This window comes from Gossypium hirsutum, chromosome A13 (assembly GCF_007990345.1).
Source record: "Gossypium hirsutum isolate 1008001.06 chromosome A13, Gossypium_hirsutum_v2.1, whole genome shotgun sequence".
In the NCBI taxonomy this organism is placed as follows: domain Eukaryota; kingdom Viridiplantae; phylum Streptophyta; class Magnoliopsida; order Malvales; family Malvaceae; genus Gossypium; species Gossypium hirsutum.
In genome coordinates, this window is record NC_053436.1 from 83,666,266 (window position 1) to 83,683,246 (window position 16,981).

The 16,981-nt window shown below is 34.9% G+C and overlaps 1 long non-coding RNA gene across 1 annotated transcript; it reads right to left on the reverse strand.

The window, feature by feature from the left end:
- Positions 1–679: 679 nt before the first annotated feature.
- LOC107962958 (uncharacterized) lies at positions 680–7,671 on the reverse strand. The gene is made up of 6 exons (XR_001701849.2): positions 7,524–7,671; positions 7,278–7,342; positions 7,080–7,147; positions 1,306–1,549; positions 1,155–1,216; positions 680–967 (listed from the first exon to the last, which is right to left on the reverse strand). It is a non-coding gene; the product is annotated as an uncharacterized lncRNA (long non-coding RNA).
- Between the last annotated feature and the right edge of the window lie 9,310 nt (positions 7,672–16,981).

Below are 16,981 nucleotides of genomic sequence, written 5' to 3' on the forward strand. Positions count from 1 at the left end.
TAAATATATTTGAGAGTTATTTTTTTAAAAAAATAGTTCTAATATTTTGGTTAAATTTAAAAACGATCATAAAGATATATATATATATGAATTATCTATTAAAATTTTTCTACAGCAAAACAAATTTTTAGCGGCATTTTTTTGACCTATAGCGGTTATACTAAAACTATTTGCGGTGTTTTGATAAGTATCGCAAAACACGCCGCTAAATTTTATGGCGTTTATGTAAAAAACGTCGCTATAGAACATGACCTTTAGCGGCGCTTTTCCACAAACACCGCTATAGAACACGACCTTTAGTGGCGTTTTTCACACAAACGCTGCTGCAAAACATAACATTTAGCAGCGCTTTTTCACACCCGCTGCTAAAGAACATAACGTTTAAAAAAATTTATTTTAACCAAATAATATTTATTTCTATGATAAATATTATATTATGTTTTATTTTTGAAATGTAAACTTTAAAATATATACTTTTAAGGATAAATAAAAAATATTATTTAAATTAAATTTTCTACGAAAATTTTAACTTTAAAACTAAATATAAAAATTAATGAATTTAAATTTAGAATTTAAAATAATAAATTAATAACATAATTAAAATCCAAAAATCAGAACTCAAGTTATCATAAATATTAAAATAAAAATTTAAAATCTAAACTAAAATAAATAATAAAAATTAGATTAAATATAAAGATATGAATAACATAAGATATTACAATGAAGTTCCTTAAATGAAATAATGATTTAAATCATAACCATGTAAAATATAATATTTGAATATTCATTCCCATGTGAAATATCAACATTGATTATTTAAATTGATTAAGCTGCTAATGAATATTCCTTTGACCAAATTGACAAATTTGCGGGGATATGGATGTACTGGCTTTCTTTTAAGATGAGGAGGCGGTATCACTACTGGTTTAATGGAACCATCAAAGCGACCATTTGACTCTCGGACAACCTAGAACCACAATCAAAAAGTATGCATATGAGAAACAGACTGACTAGGAGAACCTGCCTATGACTATACACATTGCAAGGTAATAAAACATACAATGCATTTTCTTAATCAAGTAAATCTTGGTAATAAAAGATATAATACATTTACTTAATCAAGGAAATCTTATAATGAACTCAAAGCAATGAACCTTAGAGAAGAACTTTTGAGCATGGCTTCGAATTTGAACTGTAGACTTGGTGCCTACATGCTCTGCATGAAAATAAGAGTAACTTAAATTGTTCAAACCATAGTGAACATGGCAAAGATAAGTAAATCAGTTCAACTCATTGTGCACTTACCTTCTATTTGGCGCCAGCCACGACCATACAACCTTAAAGCTTCAAGAAACCTCTGATGCTCTTCCTCAGTCCATTTCTCCCTCTGATTCTTCAAGAAATGAAGATGAAGAAATGGATGCTAAAGATGACAATATGTTGGAAGAAGATATAAGCTTCTTATCCATGACCAGACCGTTAGGTGCAACGAATGAGCCAACTGATGACATGGCTGTGAAATTGGATGCCATCTTACTCTCTTAATAAGCTGAAAAATATTCAAAACCATGGTTTTAGAATCAAGGTTATCTCAAATGTAAATTGATGAATAGGCAAATTTTTTTCAAATATTTTAATTTCTACAACTAAAACACAGTAAAAAAACAAATGAAGGTAAAAATCACTGGTAAAACTAATAATTTCTGAAGCATTTCAAGTTTTAACAAAGTTCAAATGAAGGTAAAATTCACATTGACTAGACACCCAACAACACCTGCAAATATCTCTCCGTAATACTTCTTGCCTGTATGAGATAGAGACAGAAGAGAGAGATGCTGCTACTAATCTTGAAGCTAAATTTCAACAGATCTTCTTCACATCTAACAAATTTATACATCCACTACACGCACACGGGAGTATGAAGAGACATGAAGTCCGCTACTTTGTGTCAATGCCATATTATATCAAATATTAAATGTATTTATTTACTTAGTTTAAATTTTTATGTCAATATTCAGTCCAAGAGTCCCAGATAAAATGACCTTTGACCGAATTTCCATATTAAAATAATTAGGAGTTTTTTTTATTTTAGTTTTCTAATTAGATTAGGACTAGTTATAAGGCCTATTTAAAGGCATGGCTGTCCACCTTGTTAAACACTTATCATTATTACAATTACATTAAAAATTTCAGATTTGATTTGAGTGAAAATTCTCTTTGAGTTCTTCAAGGATTTTCTCTTGAGTTTTCTTTAGAAGTTGTTTTAACAATCTTTTTGATTGTGGGAGCCATCTTCAACCTTCTTCTTGCCATTGATATTCTTTGGAGGGGAGATTAGAGCCGTTTGAAGGGAGTTGTGAGATCTTTCGAGATTTCAAGGCTTCTTAGGACTTATCTTTTAATTTCTTACTGTCAATTCTTTCTTTATTTCTACTTGTGCTGAATCATTATCTAATCTATTTTCTATTCTTATTGTGTTTTCAGCCTTTTTCTATCTTAAGGAATCAGCCCACAAATCCCCAATTTCTAGGGTTTTTCCATACTCTTTTTGGGTGAAATTAGATTGTCGAAATTTGGGGAAAACTATCTGGGTGTTCAATTGGGCAGAATCGCAATCTCTTCTAGGGTTTCAAGATTCCTTATTAACACTTATTTCTATTCTCTATTTGATTCTTTACTGTTTTGGGGATTTTATTTCAGATCTGAAAATTCAAAAATCTAATCTTTTAATTTTCTGTTTCGTTTCAGATCTAATTGTTTAGGGTTTTCGTAGGAGTTTCTCATGACTTGGCAACTCGATCTTGGTCCGCGCGCAACCCCGTATCATTTGGTATCAGATTTTGGGTGTTCTTGGTTGATTTCTAAACTGATCTCTATTTTTTAAAGCATAAACGGCAGTTTTACCCAGAAAAATTATTTAAAAAAAATTCATTTGAGTTGGTAAACGTTGTCCGATTGATCTGAAATTTTACATACTTAGTTTTGGCACTGTAATTGAATATAAAAAAATTATTCCTGCAAAAAAATCAGTCAAAAAAGTCAAAAAATCAAAAAATACGAAATTCAATAAAAATTTAAAAAAAGATTTAGCGGGTTGAATTTGGTGCCCAAAATTTCCAGATCAAAAATTCAATATATAAGGACACTCCAGATTTAATTTCGTGATTTTTGGAGATCGGGAACACCTCGAACGAAGTTGTCAAGTTACTCCGCAGTTTTTCGAGTTTTCTGTTTTCAGCAATTTTTATTGATTCTTAGCTGTAGGTTTTCATTTGTTTCCCTTTATTCTTCCTTTACGTTATCTAACACCTTCTTGTTTCTTGTGTTAGTAGGATTTAAACGTGTGCACAACTTTTTCCTCGGTGCAACACGAATCAATTGGTGTCTCGTCAGTTTTTAGCATCCTAGTGCAAATTAGGATTCTTTGGTAGTTTGGTTCACACTCTCTAATTGGTTGATATAAACTCTGATAAAGAACTCACAAGATTGAATTCGACCTCATTGAGAATTTGATTTTTTCTTTTTGAGTGATTAACAGTGAGGTTTGATAACTTTTATTTTTGAGTGTTGAGTGTTTTGCAGGTTTTAAAAAAAATGTCTACAGGTGATAATACTAGTGACATATTTAAAAAATTCCAACAACAGTTGGACGAACAGGCTGCTGCACTTCGAGCGTTGACTGCTACTATCAATGAGGTGCGGTTGAATCAAGAGCCTCAATATCGAGATCAAATTAAAGACGATGTGGATAACCAGCCTCCTGCTCATACGCGCGCTCCTCGGCGTGTCCCTAGAACTGATTATGATCTTCATGATCGTGGACAACCCTCTTTGGCAAAACCAAAGAGCGAGCAGCAACGAGAACATCTCTTTCATACTCGCTGCCATGTACAAGGTAAGCTTTGTAGAGTTATTATTGATGGTGAAAGTTGCTCGAACGTAGCCAGCACGACGATGGTGGAAAAGCTTTGCTTAACCACTACCAAGCATCCACGACCTTATCAACTACAAGGGCTTAGCAACGAAAGTCAATTTAAGGTCACTCAACAAGTGCGCATCACCTTTTCTATTGGTAAATATCAAGACGAAGTCGTGTGCGACGTAGTACCTATTCAAGCCTGCCATTTATTGCTAGGAGAACCATGGCAACTGGATCGAAAAGTCACTCACGATGGTCGTACCAATAGGTATTCTTTCAAGCATCAAGGAAAGAAACTTACCTTAGTGCCGCTCACTCCGGAACAAGTCCATGAGGACCAAATCAAACTGAGAAATTCTGTTAAAACAAGTGAGGAAAAAGAGAAAGAGAATGAAAAAGAGCAAAAAGAGATTGAGAGTGAAAAGGAATGTGAAACAGAAAAGAAATTTGAAAAAGAAGTTGAAGAAAGAAAAGAAAATGAGTTAGAAAAAGAAACAAAAGAAAAAGACGAGGAAAGGCTAGTGAGGAATGTTTCCACTAACCAAGATATGAATTTTTCTTGTGTTGCTATTTTTCAGGTTCTTGAAAGATCGAAAGATAACTTTCAACTTCAATACCTCTCAAATGAAAGACGCTTTCATACGATCAACTTAGGCAAAGATGAAATCACACTACATGATCCCGAAGGTAAGCGAGGTAAGGAAATTTTAGAAACCGAGTCCATTGCAGATTTGAAAATTATTGATAAAACTTTTGGTGACTTAGTTCTTAAAAGATCCCCTCATTTTGATTCGATTAATTGTTACTCTTCGATTGTGGTTGATAAAGTCATTACGAAAAGAAGCGTGATTTGTTATTCTCTTGATTTACCTTGTGTAAAATCCTCGAATTTGTCCAAATCTGTTTTGGAGAATAAGGTAACGAAATTTGCCAAATTTGTTTTCAATTTATATTCTTGCCTTAAACAGTTTATGTGGTTGTACATGAAGTTTGAGTTCCATTTGACAAAGGTTAACTCAACAACGGAGATTCGACTACACTATGCCCCCGATGAACGAAGGTTTGTTTTAAATGAAAAAGGTAAAATCGACCCTTATTCTTTTGCTTATCGAGGTAAGATGCTTGAAACCTTTGAAACACTTTTGTACTCCTCGGATAGTGATAAAGATCGTGTTGATGAACACTTAGATCGAAACGTGCTTGACTGTCCTATTTTATTTATTGATGATCTATCTGTTTTGATGGTTGATAAAAAGATTCTTGTTTTTGATAATGCATGTGTGAGTGAATCTATAGACCGTCGATTAATGCATGGTATGATTATGCAACTCTGTGAACCATGTAAATCTTTTCAAATACCTACTTGTGACGATTATGTTTACCATTTGATTTATTACTCGCAATTTATTCATGGTTTGTGGGAACAATGTGAGACGACTGAATGCCTTAAAACATGTCCATCTTTGTTTCAAATATTTGACGAGGCAGTGGTGAGTAAATTAGATTGTTTGCATGGTAATCTGAATCTGTCCATTCACATGCGTTATACCTGTTCTGTTATGCTTATGATTGGACTACAAGCTTGTTTCCGTTGCTATTTACTATCTCATGGCTATTCTTTTCAGTGGACTCAATTGCCATTAGTCCCGTTCGATAGAGGAAAGTCGAGTTCATTTGATTTTTCAGATTCGAGGACGAATCTTTTTGAGGAAGGGGGAATGATACGAGTCACAAAAGCTCAAATTCTTGAAGGCGAGGCCCAATAAGCAAATTCCCAACCCAATCAAGAAATCCATCCATACTTAGTTGAAAATCAGGCCAAATTGTCAAAGTGGCCCAAGTTGTAAAGTTTTATTTTTATTTTTATTTATTTATTTATTTATTTATTTACTTAGTTTAAATTTTTATGTCAATATTCAGTCCAAGAGTCCCAGATAAAATGACCTTTGACCGAATTTCCATATTAAAATAATTAGGAGTTTTTTTTATTTTAGTTTTCTAATTAGATTAGGACTAGTTATAAGGCCTATTTAAAGGCATGGCTGTCCACCTTGTTAAACACTTATCATTATTACAATTACATTAAAAATTTCAGATTTGATTTGAGTGAAAATTCTCTTTGAGTTCTTCAAGGATTTTCTCTTGAGTTTTCTTTAGAAGTTGTTTTAACAATCTTTTTGATTGTGGGAGCCATCTTCAACCTTCTTCTTGCCATTGATATTCTTTGGAGGGGAGATTAGAGCCGTTTGAAGGGAGTTGTGAGATCTTTCGAGATTTCAAGGCTTCTTAGGACTTATCTTTTAATTTCTTACTGTCAATTCTTTCTTTATTTCTACTTGTGCTGAATCATTATCTAATCTATTTTCTGTTCTTATTGTGTTTTCAGCCTTTTTCTATCTTAAGGAATCAGCCCACAAATCCCCAATTTCTAGGGTTTTTCCATACTCTTTTTGGGTGAAATTAGATTGTCGAAATTTGGGGAAAACTATCTGGGTGTTCAATTGGGCAGAATCGCAATCTCTTCTAGGGTTTCAAGATTCCTTATTAACACTTATTTCTATTCTCTATTTGATTCTTTACTGTTTTGGGGATTTTATTTCAGATCTGAAAATTCAAAAATCTAATCTTTTAATTTTCTGTTTCGTTTCAGATCTAATTGTTTAGGGTTTTCGTAGGAGTTTCTCATGACTTGGCAACTCGATCTTGGTCCGCGCGCAACCCCGTATCACTCATCCTATAGGACAAGAATCATAAAAGGAAGAAGTCTCAAGTTATGCATTTGGGCAAGTATAGGAACAATTAGTTGCCTACAACACAAAATCACATTCGTGAAACAAGCATCTGCGAACTCAAGCTACTATGAAAAGATATAAAATTGGGACAAAAAACAAGCAAGTACTGAAGGCAATGAGTTGTTTAATTGCGAGACAATTATTTACATTTCATAAATCATAAACAATCAAAATCAAAATCAAAACTCGTAAATTATGGTCATAAATAATTAATTTCCTGAATAGACAACCGACAAAGCAAACTATTTCAGATGAAAACTTGAGGAAATTATTAAATTAAATAAAACTGCGTTAAAAAGATGGACATTTCTGTAAAAATACAAAAATAAGTTACAAACAGTGACATATGTAAAACCCTAAAAAAATACTTCAGAGAGTAGGCGGTTCTTGGGGAGAAGTTTGGCCACTTCAGGAGGGAGAACAACATGCCCGTACACTACACAAAAGAAAATCAAATATGAAATTAATTTAAATTTAATAAGGAACCAAAACTTAACATTCTGAAAATTTGAAAAGAATGAAGAAAATATTAAACCTAGTAAAACTCGGATGAAATTGAATTTTACCTGTACTCATAAGTATCATCGAAGTATTTCTCGGAGTATTGAATCTGCCCCATTTTTCGATTTTGCTGTAAAATGAAAAATAAAACAAATCACTATTTTTTTCCTTCGTCTAATTTAGCATCAAGTCGGATTTGAAGGTTGGATCTGAAAAACTAAAGAAGCAAAAGCAAATAAAAAAATATGAAGCAACCCAAATCATAACTCTTTTGTGAGATTAAAAAGAAAGGAAAAAGAGGTATAGGGTACCTTCGAGAGAGAGCAAAATGAAGATTGAGAGAGACTTGGGGCAAATAAAATTGGGAAAAAAGTAAGGGATTTCGGGTATTAGGGACTTCTGTGTTTTAATTTGGGCAAAACAAGACGAAGTTTTGCTTAATTTTTTGAGGTGTTTTAAAAAAAAATGTATCTAATGTTTGATCTATAGTGACATTTTTTAGAAACCATCGCTAATGCTTAATCTATAGCGGCGTTTTTTAAAATGCGCCGCTAATGATTGATTTATAGCGACGTTTTTCAAAAAGTGCCACTAATCCTCAATTTATAGCGTTTTTTTTCATAAATGCCACTAATGCTTGACCTTTTGCTGCGTTTTTGTCATCAACGCCGCGATAACTCTAACCTTTTGCGGTGTTTTCCTCTAGCACCATTAATGTATAACTTTTGTGGCATTTTTAGTCCAAGCACCGCTAAATGACAAATTTGGTCACTAACGTTTGCATGTTTTATCAAAATGGCCTTAATTGTATTTTTGAGCATTTTTTGGTCATCACCCTTTGTTCTTTTTTTCAATTTGTTTTTTCTAAATGAAAGTACTTTTAAAAATGTTATCAGGGATGATGTAGAATTTTATATGTGGAATGTTTTTTATGAGATGTAATTTTTTACTTGAATAACCCAATAAGATAATTACATGTGGAAAATAATAAAATAAAATGAATAATACATTAAATTTAAAAAATAACTCTTAATTTAAAGAAAATAAATGTAATTATCTAAAAAAATTAAGTAGAAAAACTTCTTAATAAACAAATGTACGAAAGATTGAAACCTTTTGAAAGAATAAAAATTGAAACCTTGGATTTATTCATTAAATTTGTTAGAAAAAAGCATAATGAAAAAAAAAGAATAAAGATTGATGGCTAAAAAAAGCTCAAAATTATAATTAGGGCTATTTTAATAAAACATGCAAACGTTAGTGGCCAAATTTATCATTAAGCCAAAAATTTAATATGATATATCATGCAACTTTAAAACTCGTAGGCAACATCTACCCTCTTAATGGGCCTACAAAATGTGGAGGATTAGTTATTGGGGTTGCTCCAGTAGATACCTTGAGAAATCAAAAAAGATAATATGATATATCATGCAAAAAATGTAATTTTAGTTGCAACTTACACACTATAAATGAAATATTAGTGCGAAGTGGGAGATTATTAGTGCCAATTACACGTTACAAATGTACTTTTAGTTGCAACTTAGCTTGCATCTAACACATTATGTAACTTATCATATTTAGTTGACATCTTTTGATTGAAAAACTTTAAACACTTTCAAAAAAAAATTTGGTTTCTTGGATGTCCTAATTTGATGTCCCTTCTAATGTTGCAACAGAAGTTGAAACAATGTAATTTAACAAACAGATTATAAAAGGAGAGTAAGATAATGAGAGAAATTAACACATGATATTTTTCAATTCAGTTCGATTTAACAATCCTACGTTTGGGAAGTCTCGTTTAGTGAATAACTTTATTCAACAATGAATCTAGAATCCTATTCGCAAAGCATCAATCTACGAAAATCCAACTTGTGTCTGTTGTATGGAGTGAGAAGCAGATAGCACAAACAACTAAATATACGAAGTGATTGATAACCTGGCTTCTTATTAAAGAGCTCTTCAATAGGAAAAAACACCTTTTAGAGCCTTGGTAGGTAAAATATCTATTAGATGAACTATTGAAACAAATACATCAGTTCAATAGGACAATGGCATGGACGCTTGAGCAAAAAGTGTGAGACCCATTTCTACAATTTGCTGATGCTTGTACTTAACAAGCCCATTCTATTCTTATGTATGAGGACAGGTAAGTCAATGTTGAATACCCCAGACTTTAAGATAAGCATCAAACAAATGAATCACCCTTACCATGGTCTGAATAGCTTTAATTTTGCACGCAAAAGTCAACTCAAACTACTTTTTGAACATCAGAAAACTTTTTTCTCGAGGTTAGCAAATCATCTCGTCAAAAACGTTTGCTTAAAGTCTGGCATTGATACTTTAAATTATTTCAAATCGCGGAAGCTACTAAAGTTTGAAATATAAAAATGTCTGTTTTTAAGTGTTTTTGAAAATAGTTATTATTTTTTGAAAGTTCGTGTTTAGCAGTTTTAAATAAGGAAATCAAAAGCCCAATTAAAAATTTAATCCCTCAGAGGCCTTATTACAAAATTAAAACCCCAAAAATTCAAATTCAAATAAAAAGTCTACGGCAGAGCATCAGTGGTTGTGTAGCCACCTTCGATTCCCTCGCGCCTCAAAATAGTCTAAGGCTGGGGATTACCTGTGCAGTTAAAAGAAAGGGTGAGTTTACAAAAACTCAGTGTGTAATCCCTTATCAGCCAGACAGAAAACAACATATGCAGTAGCAGTCTGGGCTAGAGCCCTATTCTGTAACAATACAGTCTGGGCCTTAGCCCTATATAAAAACAGTGTGGGCCTAGGCCCAAATATAGTATCAGTACAGTGCAAACATGCAACTATGCATCCCACCCAAATCCAGCCAACAAACCACCCGTATCGTAGCATAGCTTCCAGAACAGTAAATGTGGCAAAGCCACCAGTATTAGTAATTATGACATAGCCACCAGTAATAGTGAATGTGACATAGCCACCAGTACAGTACTTCCTCCATATCAAAATCCCAACCCCATGCAGTATGTCATGTCATAAATATCACGTGTATGCAAAGTCATACTCAGTACAATCATACATGTAAATCATAAGCACATCAGTCATATAGAACATAAGGGCATAATCATCATATTACCATATAGGGGTATTACGGTCATTTTAACCTACAAGGGCACTACAGTAATTTTACCTTACAGGGGCATTACGATCATTTTACCCTAGAGGGGTATTACGGTCATTTTACCCTACAAAGGTATTACGGTCATTTTACCCTACAAGGGTATTACAGTCATTTTACCCTACAGGGGTATTACAGTCATTTTACCCTACAGGGGTATTACGGTCAGATAACGACCTCTCTGATGGTCTATAGTCGCCTCGAGCGATACAAATAACCTAAATGATCATAACGATGTAAATAGGCCAATGGCCAATTACTCAGCCCAAGTGGGCCTACACGCTCGTGTGGCCCATTTAGCCTAATTCCAGTCACGGCTATGCGAACACCATAGCCTAGTCCATTAGTAGTCACTTATCGCAGATTTTATCTGTATGGACCCACGATCCCATTGGGCCCACACGGCCCATTCTAGCCCAATGTGGCCGAAAATAACTTAAGTCATGTGCGCGACATGACAAGTCCAACTACTTCCCACTTAATAGTTAGATTTACACATGCGGACCCGCGGGCTCATTGAGACCATTCGGCCCATCGAGGCCTAGAAACATCCTATGCCAAGTGCATGACATGGCCAGTTCAACCTTCCCCCACTTGACGGTGAGATTCACTCATATGGGCTCACGGGCCCATTGGGCCCAATGTGGCCCATTACTGCCTAAGCCCACGAGATCATTCGTGGTGGCCTCTTCCACGTTTCATGGGCTCAGTTTACCAAACGAGTGTTCGCATGCTCAAACCCAACCTTTCAGCTTTTCAGCTTTTTCCCATACCACAGTCAGATCAGGGTGTATACATACTTTACCAACGTTTACACCTATTACCGTTTACAGGGTACGGATACACACCTGTTTATGCAACCGCTTCAAGTTCCTCAAGCACCCAACCTACAATCATTCCCACATACCATCAGTTCTTCAACTACAAGTGTTCATGAACACCAAATCCCCAAATCAATGCTCCTACTTACCTTGACCGAATGAGGGCGACTTAATCCTCCAAAATTGCTGACTAGAAATGATCACACGCTCTTGCCAATTATCTGTATTCTGAACCCAGATCTTTAATAATCAGGATTAATCATCTATGTGGCCTAACCCACAAAAATTAATCTTACAGATACAAAGGGAATAATCGGCTAATACCCCAAAACTAAAGTAACATCTTACCTTAATTGAACAATGAGAGAAAGAGTTGATTGCTTCCGAACGCTTGTACCCCTTTACCCTACTAAAATACCTAAAACCTAAATCACATCGCGGAGATGGATTGAATAACGTAATCAGAGAATATAGAGAAAATAAAATTTAGCTTTTAGAAAAAGATAGAAAGAACAGATTGAAAAGCCGATTGTCAGAAATTCTTGCAAAACTGAAATCTCAACACTAACAGCAGAGTATATAACTATCAGTCAAAAATTAGGGAGGGGAGAAAAGCTGTAAGTAATCGATCTAGAAAGAAGAAATGAGAGAAGAAAAGAAATAGAAAAAGAAGCAATTGACTATATCTTAAGAAAAGAGAAAGAGAAACAGTAAAAGGGAAAGAAGAGATTGAGTTCGGCTAGAAAAGAAATGAACAGGCAACAGGCATTCGGCCTAGTCTTGGAAAATACAAAAATGTTAGGAGTAGATGAATGATCCGATAAGGAAAAGGAAGTTGAGTATGGGGATTTCGGCACTAAGAACTTACATTAAACAAATCCCAAAAGAGTGTGAAAGTTTACCTGTTAACCTGACACTAGGCAGAAAAGAAGCCAGAAACGCTTAAAGATCAAAAACCCGAAAAGATAGAAGGAAATTCGGCACCCTTTCACTCACTAATTTCCGAAAATGCATAGCCAAAGACCCTTTTAGCCGAATGCACATACAAGTCTTCCAACCAGCTACAACTCCCCAACTTTCCAATCCCCTAAAAATCTCCACAAATCTCTCCCCTTATCCCTCCTTGATATCCTTTATAACAACCTCCAAGACCCATTCAAACTCTCACCCAACAGAGTTCGAAACCACCTCAAACTTTTGCCGCCTCATGCTAGCAAAATAAATATCCTTTTTTCTTGCAATGGGATTCGAACCCAAGCCCTCTCAGTTACCAAGTCACGCCACTTGCCACCAAGCCACAAGACTTTTTTGTGACACATTTTATCCTCAATTAATTATAAGGTCTATAGGCCAAAGTCCAGGTTTCTTTAAAAGAAATACCAAAATAAATTGCAAAAGCCAAGACTTGAACCCAGGCTCCCTTACAACTTTAATGACACCCCAACCACTAGACCACATGTTTCCTTGTGTCATTTATTTAACACAATAATTCAAAAGGCCTTTATCCACACATCTAGGGTTTTATTCACTTAAGACCAAAATTTTTACTAAAGCCCAGGTTTGAACCCAAGATTTCTCCAACACTTCTCAGGGCTATAAACCACCAAAGTAGACATTTAATTGTGTCATTTCCTTGCACAATTAAATGCTTAGGTACAATCTCCTTACGAACCCATACTCAGGGCCCAATACTTTTAGGCCCAAATTTAGGGCGTTACAGCTTAGATACACAAGCGTGTCTTCTGGCCGTATGTGGCACACAGGCTGGCATATGGGCGTGTGGTCGGCCGTGTGATCCAAGTCAGTAACTCCCTTAGATTTTACACGGCCTAGTACATGGGCATGTCTTTGCCGTATGGTGCAAGTCAGTATGTACGCCCTGTTTTCACACGGCATGTGACACAGGCATGTCTCTCACACGGCCCGTTCACACCGGCGTGTGACCTTGAATTTAAAGAAAATTTTCTAAGTTTCTTAAAGGTTGTGAATGTTATTAGTTTAGTCTCGAACCAGTCCTAAGCATGTTTTAAGGTCTCGTAGGACTTTAGAAGGGACAATCTGATTGAGATGAATGTATTTTGTTCTTAAAATGAATTAATGTTTTTAATTGTTGTGTATTGATCAGTAATGCCTTGTAACCCTATTCTGGCGATGGATACAGGCTAGGGGTGTAACAATCCAAACCCGGCTCGGACGTTATGGCCAAATCTAGTGATGCCACATTGAAGTGTTTTTCGCAATGTATAATATTGTTGAAAAACCCATTCTATATATTTAACCTCTTTGTGATCTCAATGAAGATTTTTAAATGCCTCATTCCCATTCAAGTCTTTAAGTTGTTTGGCATAATTTAATCATATTAAATTGATATTAATTTTAAAACATTATTTCTTGTAGAAGCTTTCAAAACATGTTGCATAAACGTGGTGTTTTGAAAAACATTTATCTCTTCGAAAATCCGCTTCCTACTACTAATAGATATAAATCCAAATAAGTAAACCCTAAATTAAAGCTTACAAATTTAAAAAGACCTTATTACATTAAAAATACCCAAAATTAAACTACTTATTATTTAAAACCCAATGAGAAAGTTTGTGGGGTTGTGTGGCCACCTCCGAGTCTCTTGCAACAACAACCCGCCTAAGCCTGGGGATTACCTGTACAGATAAACAAATGGGTGAGTTATGAAAACTCAGTGTGTAATCCCATATCAAATAATCAATCAGTGAGCATACACAGTCTGGGCCTAAGCCTAATTCAATAACGATTCAGTTTCAATTGGAGCCTTAACCCATTACAGTATCAGTATCAGTGTGGGCTTGAGCCAATCTCAGTGACAGTACAACATAGATATGCAATCAATAGATCCTACCCAACTAGCTTTTACACTTCATCTCCGTCCAACCCTACACTCCATGTGGGGATAAAATCAACCCACCCATCCCTACACTCTAAGTAGTACCAGTTGCAGCACTAAACAGTATTTACAGCAGAGCTGCCAGTACAGTACACTTCCTCCAATCATAACAAATCCCATCCCCTTGCAACATATCATGCATCATGTCATAACTTCATACATGTAATCAATATATTTAAAATGACATGCTCAATCATAATCATACATCTCCTAGGGGGATAACATCATTTTACCATGTAGGGGCATTTTAGTCATTTTACCAATTAGGGGGTCTAGATACACTTACCAACCCAACAATAGGTCTAAAGTTATCTCGGACGACCCGTGCAACCTCAACAGTCAAACAGTGAAAATGGGCCCACGTCCCATATTACAGCCCATGTGGGCCCACACGTCCGTGTGGCACACATAAACCAGAAATGGCCTTGGATGTGTGGATTACACAGCCTGGCCCAATACTCTCCACACGTCCTTGTGGTTTACCTGTGTGAGGCCCACATGCCCGTGGGGCCCATACTGTAACAACCCGATTTTAGCTAAATCAGAGCAGTAGTTTGGAACCATAAATCAGAGATCATAGAATTATTTTAATATTATTTTTGGTGTTTATAGCATGTGAATATATATATGTGAAAGTCTCGTGAGCTAATTTTATCGTTTAATAGCTTAATTTGAGAAAAAGGACTAAATCGTGTCAAATGCAAAAGTTACATTACACTTGTTAAAAGTGCTTAATGGTCATGGCTTATTAAATGAAAGGCCCTTATGTTGTAATTAGACCATGATTAGTGGAATTTGACATAAATGGCCAACCATTAAATGTTTAGTTAATGTTTCAATTAAGGGTAAAATAGTAATTTGATTATTAAGGTTAATTTAATTAAAACAAAAGCCAAAATTTAGCTTATTTTCTTTCTTCTTGGCCAAATATACAATGAAAATAAAGCTTTGGAGAGCATTTAGGGTTCGACACTAATCTAACTTGATTAAAGTATGTTTTAAGTTCGATTTTTGATGATTTCTATGTTTTTTGTGATCGTTGCTTCATGTTCTAGCTAGCCCATGCTTCAAATTTTGAAAGTGTTGAGGATTTTAAAAGTTTTAATAGATGAATGCTTGATTTCTTGAATGTTTGATGATGGAAAATGAGCATTTGTTGATAGATTATTATGTTTTATAAAGTGATTTTTAGTGAAAATGCATAAAAGGGATTAATTTGTGAAAAGAGGAAAATGTGTGAATAAATGATAAATACGGGCTAATATGTATACTATGAAAATTTGACTAGCATGAAATTAGAAAGAAATTGTGTAATTTGTGATTTTGTGAAATAAGGACTAAATTGTAAGAAATGTGAAAATTTAGGGCCAAAGTGCAAATTGGCTAAATTATATGTTTGTGGATGAAACTGATTGAGTTGATGATTACGTGGATTAATTTTGAATACATATAGATCCTGAAAGAAAGAAATCAGATTTAGATCGGGGGAAATCAAAAGTTATCGAATAGTCCACCCCGTCCGTTATTTCTGACTATGAGGTAAGTTCATATGAAAATAAATGTCTTTGAAATGAATTATATATGTTTTATTATCATTGAATTGCTATGAATTTTGAATAAGCAAATACGAGCATGAATCGATGAAGTTATGACATCCGAAAGTCCCGTATGAACATTATGAATAGTATAGGATATGAATGTTATGACATTAGGTTATTGATATGCAATTACATGTAAGACCATGTCTAGGACATTGGCATTGTATTGAGATTAAATGTAAGACAATGTATAGGACATTGGCATCGTTAATCGATTTCGTGTAAGACCCTATCTGAGACAGTGGCATCGATATGTGATAGCATGTAAGACTGTATCTGGGATATGGCATTGTACAAGCTTATGTAATTTCTGAGCATCCTTAACAATTCTGAATGGTTCAATGAGAAAATTCAAGTCGAGAAAGAATATGTGAATGAGCTAAGTGACTCAGGTACGTACGAGTCTAGCTATACATGTCATATAATTGGTATCAAAGCTATAGCTATACATGCCATATAATTGGTATCAAAGCTAAGTGACTTAGGTACGTACGAGTCTAGCTATAGTTTTATCAAAGCTATAGTTTCTGAGCATCCTTAACGATTTTGAATGCCTCGTAACCCTATTTTGGTGACAGATAAGGGTTAGGGGTGTTACATATAATTTGTATCAAAGCTATAGTTTTGTCAATTCTAGGACTAACGTAGTGTGTGAGAGTCTAGCTATACATGCCATATAGATAAACTATGATAGTGTGGTGATTCATGATAGTTAAAATGTGCTTTTATATAGAAAATAGATCCTGAATGAGCAATAACTGATGATGTGGAAAGTAATGCACCCGCTCTTTTCTCAAGGGGCAGCTCCGGCCGATTCTAGGCCTATTTCGAGTAGCCAAAGGGGAGAGGCTAAACAAGACTTTTGCCAAATGATGAGTGAGTGGTTCACAGACTTCTTTCGAACAAATCCGGCTGCTCAACAACCTCCACCCCCACCTGTTCCTCAGCAAGTCTCAGTTGTGCCACAAGTGATAGATCCAATTCGATTGAGTAAGCCACCAGTGGATAAGATTCGTAAGCACGGTGCTGAAGAGTTCCGAGTTACCATTGATGATGATGCTGAGATAGCTTAGTTCTAGTGTGAGAACACTATCTGAGTATTTGAAGAATTATCCTGTACTCCAAATGAGTGTATTGAATGTTTTGTATCCTTACTAAGAGATAATGCGTATCATTGGTGGAAAAAATTGATATCAGTAGTCCCAAAGAAACGTGTCACTTGGGAATTCTTTTAGACCGAGTTTCGAAAAAAGTATATAAGCCAGCGGTTTCTCGATCAGAA